Here is a 12,597-nt window from a genome sequence, read left to right as displayed (position 1 = left end):
AAACAAGAAAAATATTAGAAAACAAAACAATATATCTATATATATTGATAAAAATCAAATTGTGCTCTATGCAAGTAATAGAAAAGTTGAAATTAAAATAATAAACAATGTGTGAAAGTAAATGATATAATGATAAGAATGAAAACATAAGAGTAAAATTAACGAAATAAAAAGTTGTTATATTTTATGTAAAATTTATTTTGTTTATATATTTTCATGTTTTAATTTTATATATTACATATTTAACTTTAACACATTTCTGATTATGTTATTTTGAATTTTCTTCTTTCCTATTAATTTCGTGTCTTACTTTCTTTATAATTTTCCATTCTATAAAGGTTGATTTTAGCCCTGATGAAGGCCTCAAACTTAGGCCGGAACGTCGGTATAAGTAAAATAAGTCTCACTTACTACTCCACTGACCGCAACCTCAACCATTTTTTCATATAGGACAAAAATCACAAAAAAACACATCGAAATAAAATATTTTAAATCGATATAATTCCTTCTCTAAATTTTTTTCCCCGATTAGACTAATGGAACATGATGTAAAACAGTTGATCTTTTTCGATCATTTACAGATTTATGGTACTTTTTACTGATTACTTTTATGTATTTTGTAACCATATGTATTGATATAATCTATTTAATGATTAGATTTACCGTTCGTTGGGTCCGGCATAGTAGTTTAAGATATTTTGCTTTGCAGCCTAATGTTGCATTATAAAAGTGTACTGTATACTATCCTACGAAAGCTCTACTTAGGCAGGTTGTTGACCAAGAGCTGAGTTAGGCACAACTCAGATAGCATTGATAGTTCCCGTACGACCCAGCAATTAATAAAAAACCAATATGTAAGTTATCATTCGTTAATATTTAAGAAAAAACATTTTCTTTCTTCAATTCTTAATGACATAAGATATATTCGGTTCATGTCAAGTCTTAGGTACGATTGAATAGTTCACGTTTTTTTTCTTTTTTTCATTTACTATTTCACAATAAATTATTTTATAATTGCTTGTTTATTAAATATTTTTTATTTAACATTTGCACAACGAAATTTCATTTGAATGGATGACGTTCGGAATGAGTGGTCGGTGAATGACTAAAAGTAATTTTAACGGTGGGTCAAGAGGCATGGTCCCTTTTGAAGTACATCTCTACACCCTCTACTAACATCTCCTAATAATCAATTGTATAAGATATAAAAAAAAAAACTTTATAAAATAGTAATTTAAAAGTGGTTTGTATAGTGAGCTATTTTATTGGTTTAATATTTTTAATTGAATTGACTAAAAATTAAAATTTAATATACTATCAAAATTTGACATTTTACCTATTAAGATATGTAGAATCGAATAAATGTGAAAGAAACGAATTTCTCAATCCTAATATTTTTTCTTCATTTAATCAATATTTTTAAATTATTATTTATACCAATTTATATAACGTTTATGTTAAATTATTTTAAGATATAAATTTTATTTCTATTTTGGAGATGAAAAATCTTTACTAAAGAGTTAGATTATTTCATCGCGTTAATTTCGGGATTCTGTCCGATTTCAAAAATTCTTTTTGCTTTGTAGCATCACGCCATGGCCCACAGGAACTGAGAAGTAACTGCATTAAAAGAACTAGAGTTGGCACGTGCCCGTAAACTTTGTCGTGGCAACTTCATGGTAGTGGAAGCTAATGTACTAGACATTATTATGTAGTGGACTGATTAAATCGTCCTGAGCTCAACAGTATCTATATCCAGGATTTCTATTGCTCAGAGCTGACTGAAGATGTTGTCCCATTGACCGGCCGTAAATATAATAATATTTATCCTGACCATCAACAGTCGGGCAGAGGAAGGCAACCTACTTATCCACTTTCTACTCCCACATAGCGGTGATGTAGCCCGGACCCTTCTCTGATTAACTGGAAAGTACGAGTCCTCTCTCCTGGCGCCACCCTGGAAGAGGGTACCTAATCCTTCGTTCGAGTTGGGGGAAGAGTATTAGTACAGGGACCCGATGCATAAAATCCTACAAAATATACATCTGTGAATAATTTTAAAAATTAGTTTCTATCATACTAAACACGCGCTTCTACAACTCTTGCTAATCAGCTGATTAATTTGATTAAGTAACGATTTTTTTTTTTTTTTAATTTTTCGCCAACATCTCCTGTGTGCAAGTAAAATATGAACCATATCATACTGTTTGTCCTGTGGTAAGGTCGTCTGGTTGTCCATTGGTCTTCAATACATGGTCTGAAGTCCATTTGTAACCAGAGCAGATGGCTTATGATACCATACTTGACAAAACTATTAAATTATGGTATTCATTCGACACAAGATTTCATATTTTTAATATAATTAAATTAATAATTTAATAAAAATTTCGTTATTCGATTCCTCATCAAATTAATTTATCTCGTTAAAACACGTTTCAGAACCGCCAACAATTCGTTCCCTTGATGAGAGTGATTGATAGTACAGTGCCTTGCTGAGTCACCCCGCCTATTTATCCAGCTTACAGCTGTTTATTGAACAGAGGAATAAATTTTCAGCAAATAAAATAAAAAAATTGTAACTAGATAATATTAACAAAAATATGGTTTGTTGAACGTTTTGCTGATAGTTAATAACAAATTAAGAATTTTGTAAGCTAGACATAAAGATTATTATATGTATGTAAATGTTTATTTTTAACGCAATCGATATCAAACTGTCAATGCTCTTTCAATCTATTCACATTACATTCTCAAATCTAGCAATAGCGAATCATTGCCGAATTTGCTAGTATACTAATAAAAACATTTTTTTTAGTGCAACAACCATTTTGATATTGAAATGTTTTAGAGTTTATAAAATGTTTAACCTTCAATCATTTTCTTTGTTTTACTATTTTTTTCCGCCCGCACTTGATTTATATTCAATGAAAACAAACTTGTATAAAAACTAGGCGGAACTTTTTCTTTTTTCATTCAATACACTTTTTTCTCACCGTAATTGGTATTCGCCAGCCATCCTCCAAGATATCCTTCGAGGACCGCGTAGGAATCGCAAATGTGGTCCTGCCCTGGATCTGAGTAGTTATCCTTGGTCCCGGACCTTGTTGTAATTAGTTAGTGTCAGCAATAAGAAAAGACTCAATTCCGCTATTGTGTTTATGGGCGAAGATTCAAAGCTCTTGTTCAAGTTTTTTTTCTTCTTTAGAATCACTCACGATTTTAAAAGAGTGTCTGTCCCTTTGTAGCCTTCAAAAGTCTTTAATTGGTTTGCCTCTTAGCTTCGCGTTAAATTATTGATTAATAACACTAAATAAAGGGTATTAAATAAACTGAACTCCACCACTAAGCATATCGCACTTACTTAATTTTAATAACGTTTCGGCTAATGCAAGTTATCTTTCAGTCATATTATAATTAGTATGATAATAATTTATCACCATATCTTTTAATAATGAAATATTAATGGAAAAATTGAACCTCATTAAGCTAAATATTTTAACATGCAACTATAAACAAATTAACCTATACCGTTACAACAAGGGTCAGGGGTGCAGTACTTTATAAGAAAGTAATATTACTTGCCCAACGGTTCTGTAAGGAGCCGATTTGGTCAGAATCACGCTGGACGGTCAGATTTTGCCCTAATTTAGGGTACCCACTTTATGAGGCAGGGTGGAAACCGGAGGGCTACCGAACCCACAAGGTAGACTTGCGTCTACAGTAACAGAATAAATAATTATCTGTCTGAGCCGGATTCGAACCCGGATCCTTGGAGCTAGTAGCACCCCTTACCACTGAGCTATCCTACTTCCCAACATAATACTATTTAATAATAAGAACTTATCACTATTATATAGTATAATTAATTATACGATGTTGATAAGTAATGAAGTTCAAATTTCATAGTTTTGAGTAAAAGACATTTAAAATTTGAACAAATCCTGTTGTTTCTTATTTATTGATTCCTTCTGGTTCTTGAAATGTAATTGACAATTAATTTGATAAAATATTTTAAATGTCTGTATGAAATCCCTATCATACGAAATCAAGAAGTATTAGCTGGATTATAATTCGATTATAGCCGATTTCCTAATCAATCCTTTTAAAAAAAATATTGAAATACATACACTTTGAAAAATCTTTCCAACATTAATTAATGGCCATTTATTTAATAGTTTATTAATAAATAAGGATAATAAATCAAAATGTTTTTACATTACGCTTGGCCATCAACAAGCTTTCAGAGAAGAGTCACTTGTGAAGTAGAACCGAAGGAAGTATCAGTTTCGTAACTTCGTATCAAGCTCATTGCGTAAGTTACATGTCTAGAATAACTCGTCTTCAGGACTTACACAACAGGCAGGCAACAACATATCACTTCCAGGCTTGAAAAGTTCATAAAACTCTCAGAATGCAATGCATCCTGTCCTCTTGCATAAGGAAGGCATAAGATCAGCTTCTATTATGTTGCCGGTAAAATTTTCCTAACCGGGTAATTGAACCGGTTGCACAATGGTATCGAGTGGTAAGGGAGTTTTTTTTTTTTTTTGTCATTGTAGCATTAGGTGATTGGTTTGTCGATAATGGACTCAGTTATACGCACATTTTCCGAACCAACGCAAGTCATTGGCTATAACAGCTTGGATTATTTTTAAAAACGGACTATTCATTCGTTAGTCATGGATTTTGAAACGTTTTTGCTTTCACTTTCCAATAATTGGAATATATAGTAATTGTTGGAAGCATTGCCATCGTGAAAATTTTAGAATTCGAGTATTCTCTGGAAATACACGTTTTGATGTCACCTGATTCCAACTAGCCAAGTCCTGCAATCTGTATGTGTGTTTACAGCTTAACTCAAATTACATATTCAGGGCACATCATATATGCTACGACAACTTTTCCATTAAAATCGACCCATCGGATGTGCCCACTTAGGATCGATTTTACATTTTTTTAGAATTTTATCAAAAACTGTTTTAACGTATTTACGTTTAACGAATTTCGAAAATATGGCACTATAGAATTTTGATTAAACTTTTAAAATTTAATAAACAATTAATTTTTCTTTAATCTCAAATAGGTCTTATCCCCATACAGATAGTCTTAGGGCTTAAATGACGATTTTTAAATTTTTCTTTCTAAAATTGTTTTTTAGATTTTTTAAAATTTAAACTAGTTTACCCGGCAATGCTTCACTACTGCTATATTTGAGGATGTATTTAATGTACGAATTTGGTAGTATTTGAAAGTTGTGTGATGCGCGTAAAAGATTTTTTAAATAAATATTATATTAGTAATTTATTTACATTTAGTATTTACTTTGTTACTATTGTAGTTATCACTTAATTTTCAGGGTGTATCAGTTGTAATTAAATTAGTTTTATTTAAATTTAATTTTCTTTATCATGTGTATAAATTCTTCAGCCAATATCAACGTATTTAATTTAATATTATTTCAATTTTTGTTCAAAAAGATAAACTAATCGGCATATCAAAATGAATTGATACTAACTAGAGTCCAACTACATACGGAACGAATTGCGTTTTTAAAAAAGCGTTTTAGTGCAAAATTAAATAAAGTTATTATATCATAAGAATTGTTCATAACAATTGCTAATTATTTTATATCCTTAAATTTTTACTTCTTTAAATAATCCTAAATTATGCCTTTTGAGAATTCTTGTGTTATTATGTATAATAATAGTTAACGAACAAAATCTTGTAAAAGAGGACATGACTTTGAGCTTAGGCTTTGTAATCCCAACTTGGGTTCACTGAAACTTTCTATAATCTTCTTTATGGTTCTAGTGAAGTCGAGAGAGGTTTGGGCTAAAGTCAAAGGTCATTGAACTCTTAAGTCTACGCAACCTTCTGGTTAGTTCTTTGTTTGACTTCATCGCCAATTATCAAAAATATTTATTAACTATTTTACCTTTGTGAGAATTCTCTCATTTACATCTTCTCTTTAAAGCATTCGAAATTTAACCGATACCATGCCCATTCGAATAAACAATATAATATTATTAAGAAATTCTATTCAACACACACTATTGGTAAAGCTGCATACTTTAATAATGATTATCTTTAGGTAACGGTCTGGTAATAAGTAATTACGTTAGCCCACTTCAGTTTTACAGTTAAGATCAGCTGCCCATAAACTTACATTAACCCTGAATTTTACCCGCTGAGACCTCATACCTAGGCCGTACATGACATATGTTTTAGGCGGCTACGAATTTTCGGTGGAACCGCAGGCCTGAATAATTTGAGACAAAAAATTCTAAATAAAAAAACGTTACTTATTCAGAAACAGAAATACTAAATATACTATTTAAATATTTCCAACACAAATTTTCTAAACATTCTTGGAATAACACTGTTTAATTTAAGCAATAAAACCTATGAATTTGTAAAGTCTTTAGCTCAAAATATTTTTATATAAGCACTGATTGACAGACTAAACAAATTTGATACAATCATTTTCAGGATCTTGAGTTCAACGTGTTTCTAAACATTCATGCTATCTAATTAAATAATGTGAGCCATCAATAATAAAAATCGTATCAATCATCTCATAAGTATCCCTGGTTACCTTTAACAACCATAATATATACGATATTATCAATAAATAAAATAATGTATATTAAATAATATTATTAACTGTGAAATTGGGTTTGATTTTATGGAAAACTTCAACTTGTTTTCTTCACTGGGTTATTGAAGTTTACTGTGTTTTCATTCTTAATTTATGTTTGTTATTTTAAATAAACCTCTTTAATTTATTCAAAGAGTTGAATTTTGAATAAGATAATTGATTTTCTTATGGAGATTTTATTGTTTTTAATTGTTGAATGAAATTCAAATTTATTATTCACATCTCTTTCTTTCTTTTTTTTTTTTTGTTTTATTTTAAGTCATGATGTAACATAATTAGCATATATATTGTGTAATTCGATCCTTATATTATACATCCTGGATATCCGTATTTTTCTCAGGAAAATGATTTAATTGGCCTTTACTAGATCTGCTCATTCAATAATTGTAATCATTATTCGTCACATAAAAATACTTACTTGTGAATAGAGAATAATTTCAAAAAGCTCACAATATAAAATACTGTTGTTTTAAATAGTTGTTGTAAATAACGAGTATCGTTAAAGTAATTCATTGATATGTTAATAATTATTTAATTTTTATCGTAGTATTAACTTTGTCTTATTCTTATTTAGTTATTATTTGTTTCTAGTTTAATGCCACACTTCTTCCAAACTAAAATAAACTTAACACACGTAAAATAAATCTATCCATTATATAATTGGAATGAATACAAACTTTAATAATATTAATACAAGTAATCATAGCTTAAAATTTCTGACACTATTTGAAAAAATTAGGTTAAAACCAACAAAAAGTAGAATTCATAAAAAAAAAATCACATTGCATTTTTTTATAACTGATACAAAATTAATTAAAATATTTGGAAGGGGTTCAATAGTTAAAATGATTGAAATAAGAGCCGACCTGAGCATATAGCCTGTAATTGAAAAAAAAAAACTTGGATACGTTTATTTTGAGACTTTGCTTGATAATGGATTAAGGGCCGAAACGTTGGAGGAGAATAAAAAAAATAAGTTTGTGTTTCAAATTATTTCTTGTGTTCTTCCCTAAAAGCTGTAGATATTATTTATGTACATATACATCATATGAATATATATAAATTATACAAATAAGTGTTTATTGGCTACTAGCCGCCTGATTCTATCGGATGCAGTTTCGAAATCCAACGATTCCCATGGATATAAGACTAAAGCAGGAGTGGGGAGAGTTTTGAAAGAGGGACTCCTAGCGGCGAGTGGAAGTGAAAGGTGCTCGTCCTAGTTGCTGGTTACATCAGAGTACTGAAGAGGTCGGGCCCCAAAGTTCACCGGCCGAGCAGGCCTCAGGTCCCCTGCATCTCAGCTGCATCCTCAACATTCTGCAACATTGAACCGCGTCTAATTATTGTTGTTCACCTTCAGTGCGCCTTTCAGTATTTTCATGATAATGTGAGACCTTATGGGTACACTATGTAAGATGGGCAATCCCTCTTCATCGCTCTTCTTGAAGGTCCTCTTCAATTTCGCAATAGTGAACGTCTCGAGAACTTTTATGGAGCTTGCTCACTTCAATTATTATCCTGGACATGTTCAAGAAAGATTGTCAATGAACTGGCAACTTGAGGTCAATGAGAACCACATTCCGGTTTTTTATATATTCATTACAAATAGTGACAACAAAAATACTACTACAGCTTAACTGTTTTCAATTGCACTTACCTATACATGGAATATATACTATGGAAAAGTATTGTGCTAAATTTCGTAATTAAGTTTTCCACGGAAATACACGTTAAGTCCAAATAACAAAGTCTTGCAAATGATCTGGGCATATGAGGAACAACCAAGATAAAAAATAGAAAATTATATAGGACATATATACTCTATATGTCTATACCTATACCCTATGTGCCTAGAATAGTACAGCCAGATTTTCGTTACAATCGAACAACTGTAAACGCCACTTTAGGGAATAGATTTAACACTAGTCTTTTTTAGAATTTTCTCAAAAAGGGCTTTAATGGATTATGATTAAGCTCAAAAAATTCAATATTTAATTAAGTGTTGTTTGATATAAAATAGGTCATGAATAGCCTAACAGGACTTAATGACTGATTTTAGAATAAAACTTCCTCTAAACCAGGGGTTCAACATTTTTCCGGCTCGCCAGATTCATCCCACATTTACAAAATATATTTATTTGATAATGTTCTAAGTAATGAAAATCGATTTATTTAAAAAAAATACATTATTTATGCATCTATATATTTTATTTCATTTTATATATAAATGATTGATTGTATTTATTGATATAAAAAAAAATAATAATTTTTAACTATTATTTGTTTTCTTTCAACCGCGCCCCCAACCATTTTCTGCAGAGCTTTTATATTTCTTTTTTATTATTATTTATTTCTCTATAATTTGCCTTTAGTATCATTATTATTATATTATCAATGTTTACATGTAAAAGTAATAGCAACTGTTACTGTCAAAATTATGAATATTTGTACTAAGATAAAATGTTTTTATAATTTCTTATAGCATAAGAATATCAGTTATTAATCACACGTTTTGTATTCGCAAAAAACATTAGATGGTATTATACTTATCTTAATTCTTACTTAGGTTTCTAGACTGTAGATATGAACTGAGAAATAAAAAATAATAAATGTTTATCTGTTTGGATACTTTTAAATAATAGAGGATAGTTCCCAGTGAGTATGTAATTATATTTCCGAATATCTCAACGTCCCTAAAATCTTATCGTCTACAATGGAGTTCCTTGAATTGTTCTAAGAGAATTTAACTCGAGACTCCTCACAGGAAAGTTTCTCGTAAATGCCTATTGTTTTGTTTGGAAAATTACTTAGTGAACTATTGTCATAGATTGCCTAACTCTTTAAGAGTAATGAAAACAAGATCTGTAAAAAGCAAGCTTATGTCCAATCGTAAAGAGAGATAATCTGCACTTCTATCATTATTATATATTTTATAAAAACTCTTTCTGTTATTATTTATTAGTTTTTAACGCACAGTTGAGAAAATCTTTAGTGAAACTTGTGGAAATTGCAGGAGGGTGAAACCACAGGGAGGCTCTGATCTGCTTTCTAAGCAACTCCCGTCGACTTTCTACAGTTTCTTGTTTGTTTTACTGCTCCCTGATAAAAACATCCAGATATCGAAATTTCCCTACGCTTTATATTGACAAGGAATTTTTTTAGGACGATCCTATTTTTTTTTTACGACTCCTTTCCAGGTCATTTCTGACGTACACGGAGGGAGGGGGGTATCTATAGGGTACCACCCTATTGTAACCATGGTGGGGGGTCATGTTTTCATTTTTTGAGAACACCACAGAAATAAAAGTCGGCTGAAACATACAAAAAGATGACGCCGTCATGACCAAGCGAAGATCAAATTGAAATTATTAAAATTTTAAAAGGTTGGGGAATTGAATCTGTATATAGTCTCACCCTGTATATTTCAATTCATTTTTTTTTTTTTTTTAAGAATAACTTTAAATGTAAAAATAAAAGCATAAAAAAACAAAAAAAAAACAGTAAATGTAAAAGATTTAATGTTGAAATTTATATTATATTTTATATGTAAGGTAGTACACGCGATTTTCGCTAAATCGAAACATTAATTATCTTAATAATTTATTTATGGTGACAAAGTTTTAATTCTTTTTTCAAGAAAGACATCATACGTTTATAAGAATCTAAAATGACAAACATCGCAAAAAGTTTCAAAAATTACTTATTATTGGATTTATTTTGACACTTGTCTAATAACATTATTTCAAACCACGTTTTAAGAAGAAGTGTCACTTTTCGTTAATTTATTAATGTATTTATTTTAGACCCAAGGCTGAAAATTTCCCCATTAAGCGGTAACCTTCAAATTAACATGTACTAAAATATGTTGTCGTTTGTGAAAAAACGTTTTTCTTTTTTGATAATAATTATTGTATTATCCAGCGGGTGGTCTTATTTATACCTAAATCTGTAAATAGACTTCCTATGCCTCCTATAATTCAGACCTACTATAATCATTGGGACGCGCATTGTCCTGTTGTCTGTGAAAGTAGTCGTTTGTTGCTCCAATAGAGAAAGTGATTCGAATGCACTCAATAGCATATGTTGTGCCCGTATAGTTGATCGTTTCGTTAATGAGAGTCTTTATGTTTTCTTTTGAATATTCAGTTTTCTCATGCAAGATTTTCATTATTGAAAAACACTTATGAATATTTAGATTATTCTATCATTCTCTTTTCTATAATAAACAATATTTAATAATAAATTAGGAGATATGAATCGCCATTGCAATATAAATATATTAGAAGACAGTATTAATAATGTTTAAAAAATTCTAATAAGGTTTCCTTTTTTACTCTTAGTTTAATTCCATTACTATTATTATTTCCGAATATTGTTTATTAATTTGAAAAAATAAATAGATTAAAACGATAACAAAACTGCTAAAATTATTATTTTATTTTTCATTTATATAGCGTTAAACCAATGCCAAAATTGTGTATCTGAATATTTTTTACAATATCTCATTGGGGGGGTTGCGGAGGCAAACTATACCTTTTTGAAATTATTTATTGAAATTTTTCGTAAATGTTAGTAATTAATAATTACCAGTCAGTAATTCAAAAGTCTGAGTAATTGTTTTAATTAGAAACAATAATAATAAAGACTTAACGAACCCGAAGGTTCAATGCCGATACCACCAATTGTTCTCTAAATAAGTCTGTCCAGTGACGCTCCTCAAAACCTTTATTAAATCAGTCCTAATGCAATCCTCCCATCTACGTTTCGGTCTACCCCGGTTTTCCGTAGATTTAGCGTTTATTAACAAGTTTTTATTTTAATTATAAAATAAATTACCACATTGGACTAAGGAGATGTAATGTAACGGCTAATTTTAAATTTTTATACATTAATTAATTCTTTTTTATTTTTTAATTAACAATGCTACATATGCAGTTAGGATTAAAAACTATATGAAGAAAGAGTGCTTTTAAGCAATTAAATAACACAAAAATTTTTAATTTCATTAAAAAATGAATGGAAAGGCACCTTCAAATGAATCTCACAACAACAAATTCTATTCGTCTTAATATAATTTTTTTTTCCAGTTTATTATGCTGCAGTTTTGAATAACTCAGACTGAATAGTTTTTTAGTTGCTGCATCCTTTTAAACAAAAATTGTAATTTTTTAATCGGACCATAATACATATTTTTTTTGTTACTTTTGAAGTATGCTATCTCCTCTTAAGAAAAAGCATTAATATACCACACAAGGTATTTCGACAAATTCGGAGCCAAATATATACAAAACCTCGATTTGACTTATACGAAATTGATGCTTATAAAATATGTAAGCTTTCCTAGAAATAGAGAAAAACGTTTACAAGTAAAATAAGATATGAAAAATAAATAAAACATTTGCTATTAGTCACCTCGTAATTGCCATATGCGTTAGATTTGAAGAAGCCAAACCATGTCTTAAAGAAAATTAAATTTAAGATGGTGCCACTGTGTCTTAATTACTTTGAACAATTTGTAATCATCTTTCTATTCAGGAAAATGTGACGATACAACTATCAAACAAAACTACAAAATATCTGTTTTTTTATATTATGTTGAGAATCTTACTATGATTGATTTGATTGTTTTTGTAACAAATGAGGTACGTAAACACCTTCTGACATGCGGTCTACCGATCATGATTTGTACCCCGTTATAAGAGGTGTACAGAAGTTCAAAGGGAGTTGATAAATTATAAATTACAGGATAAAATCTAACGAATGATTTCTTACTCAGAATTAGAATATATGAACTTAAAAAATCTGTAAAGTTGTAAAATTAAATAATTGTCTTAAAATTATTTCATCGGGGCATCAAAATTACTAATTAAAGCATATTTTTAGGTTAAGGATTACCGAACTTATTTGTATGAAAATTATATATTTAGAAAGATAAA

At 29.7% G+C, this 12,597-nt stretch overlaps 1 protein-coding gene across 3 annotated transcripts in view; it reads right to left on the bottom strand.

The window, feature by feature from the left end:
* The window catches only part of LOC106683506 (mediator of RNA polymerase II transcription subunit 15), a 70,300-nt gene that overhangs the window by 23,355 nt on the left and 34,348 nt on the right, over positions 1-12,597 (bottom strand). The gene's annotated exons all lie outside the window — the stretch shown is intronic.

Source organism: Halyomorpha halys, unplaced genomic scaffold (assembly GCF_000696795.3).
Source record: "Halyomorpha halys isolate HHAL.00 unplaced genomic scaffold, Hhal_1.1 Scaffold490.1, whole genome shotgun sequence".
Classification (NCBI taxonomy): domain Eukaryota; kingdom Metazoa; phylum Arthropoda; class Insecta; order Hemiptera; family Pentatomidae; genus Halyomorpha; species Halyomorpha halys.
Note: the sequence above shows the minus strand (reverse complement) of the source record. Positions and strands in the feature narration are given on the sequence as shown.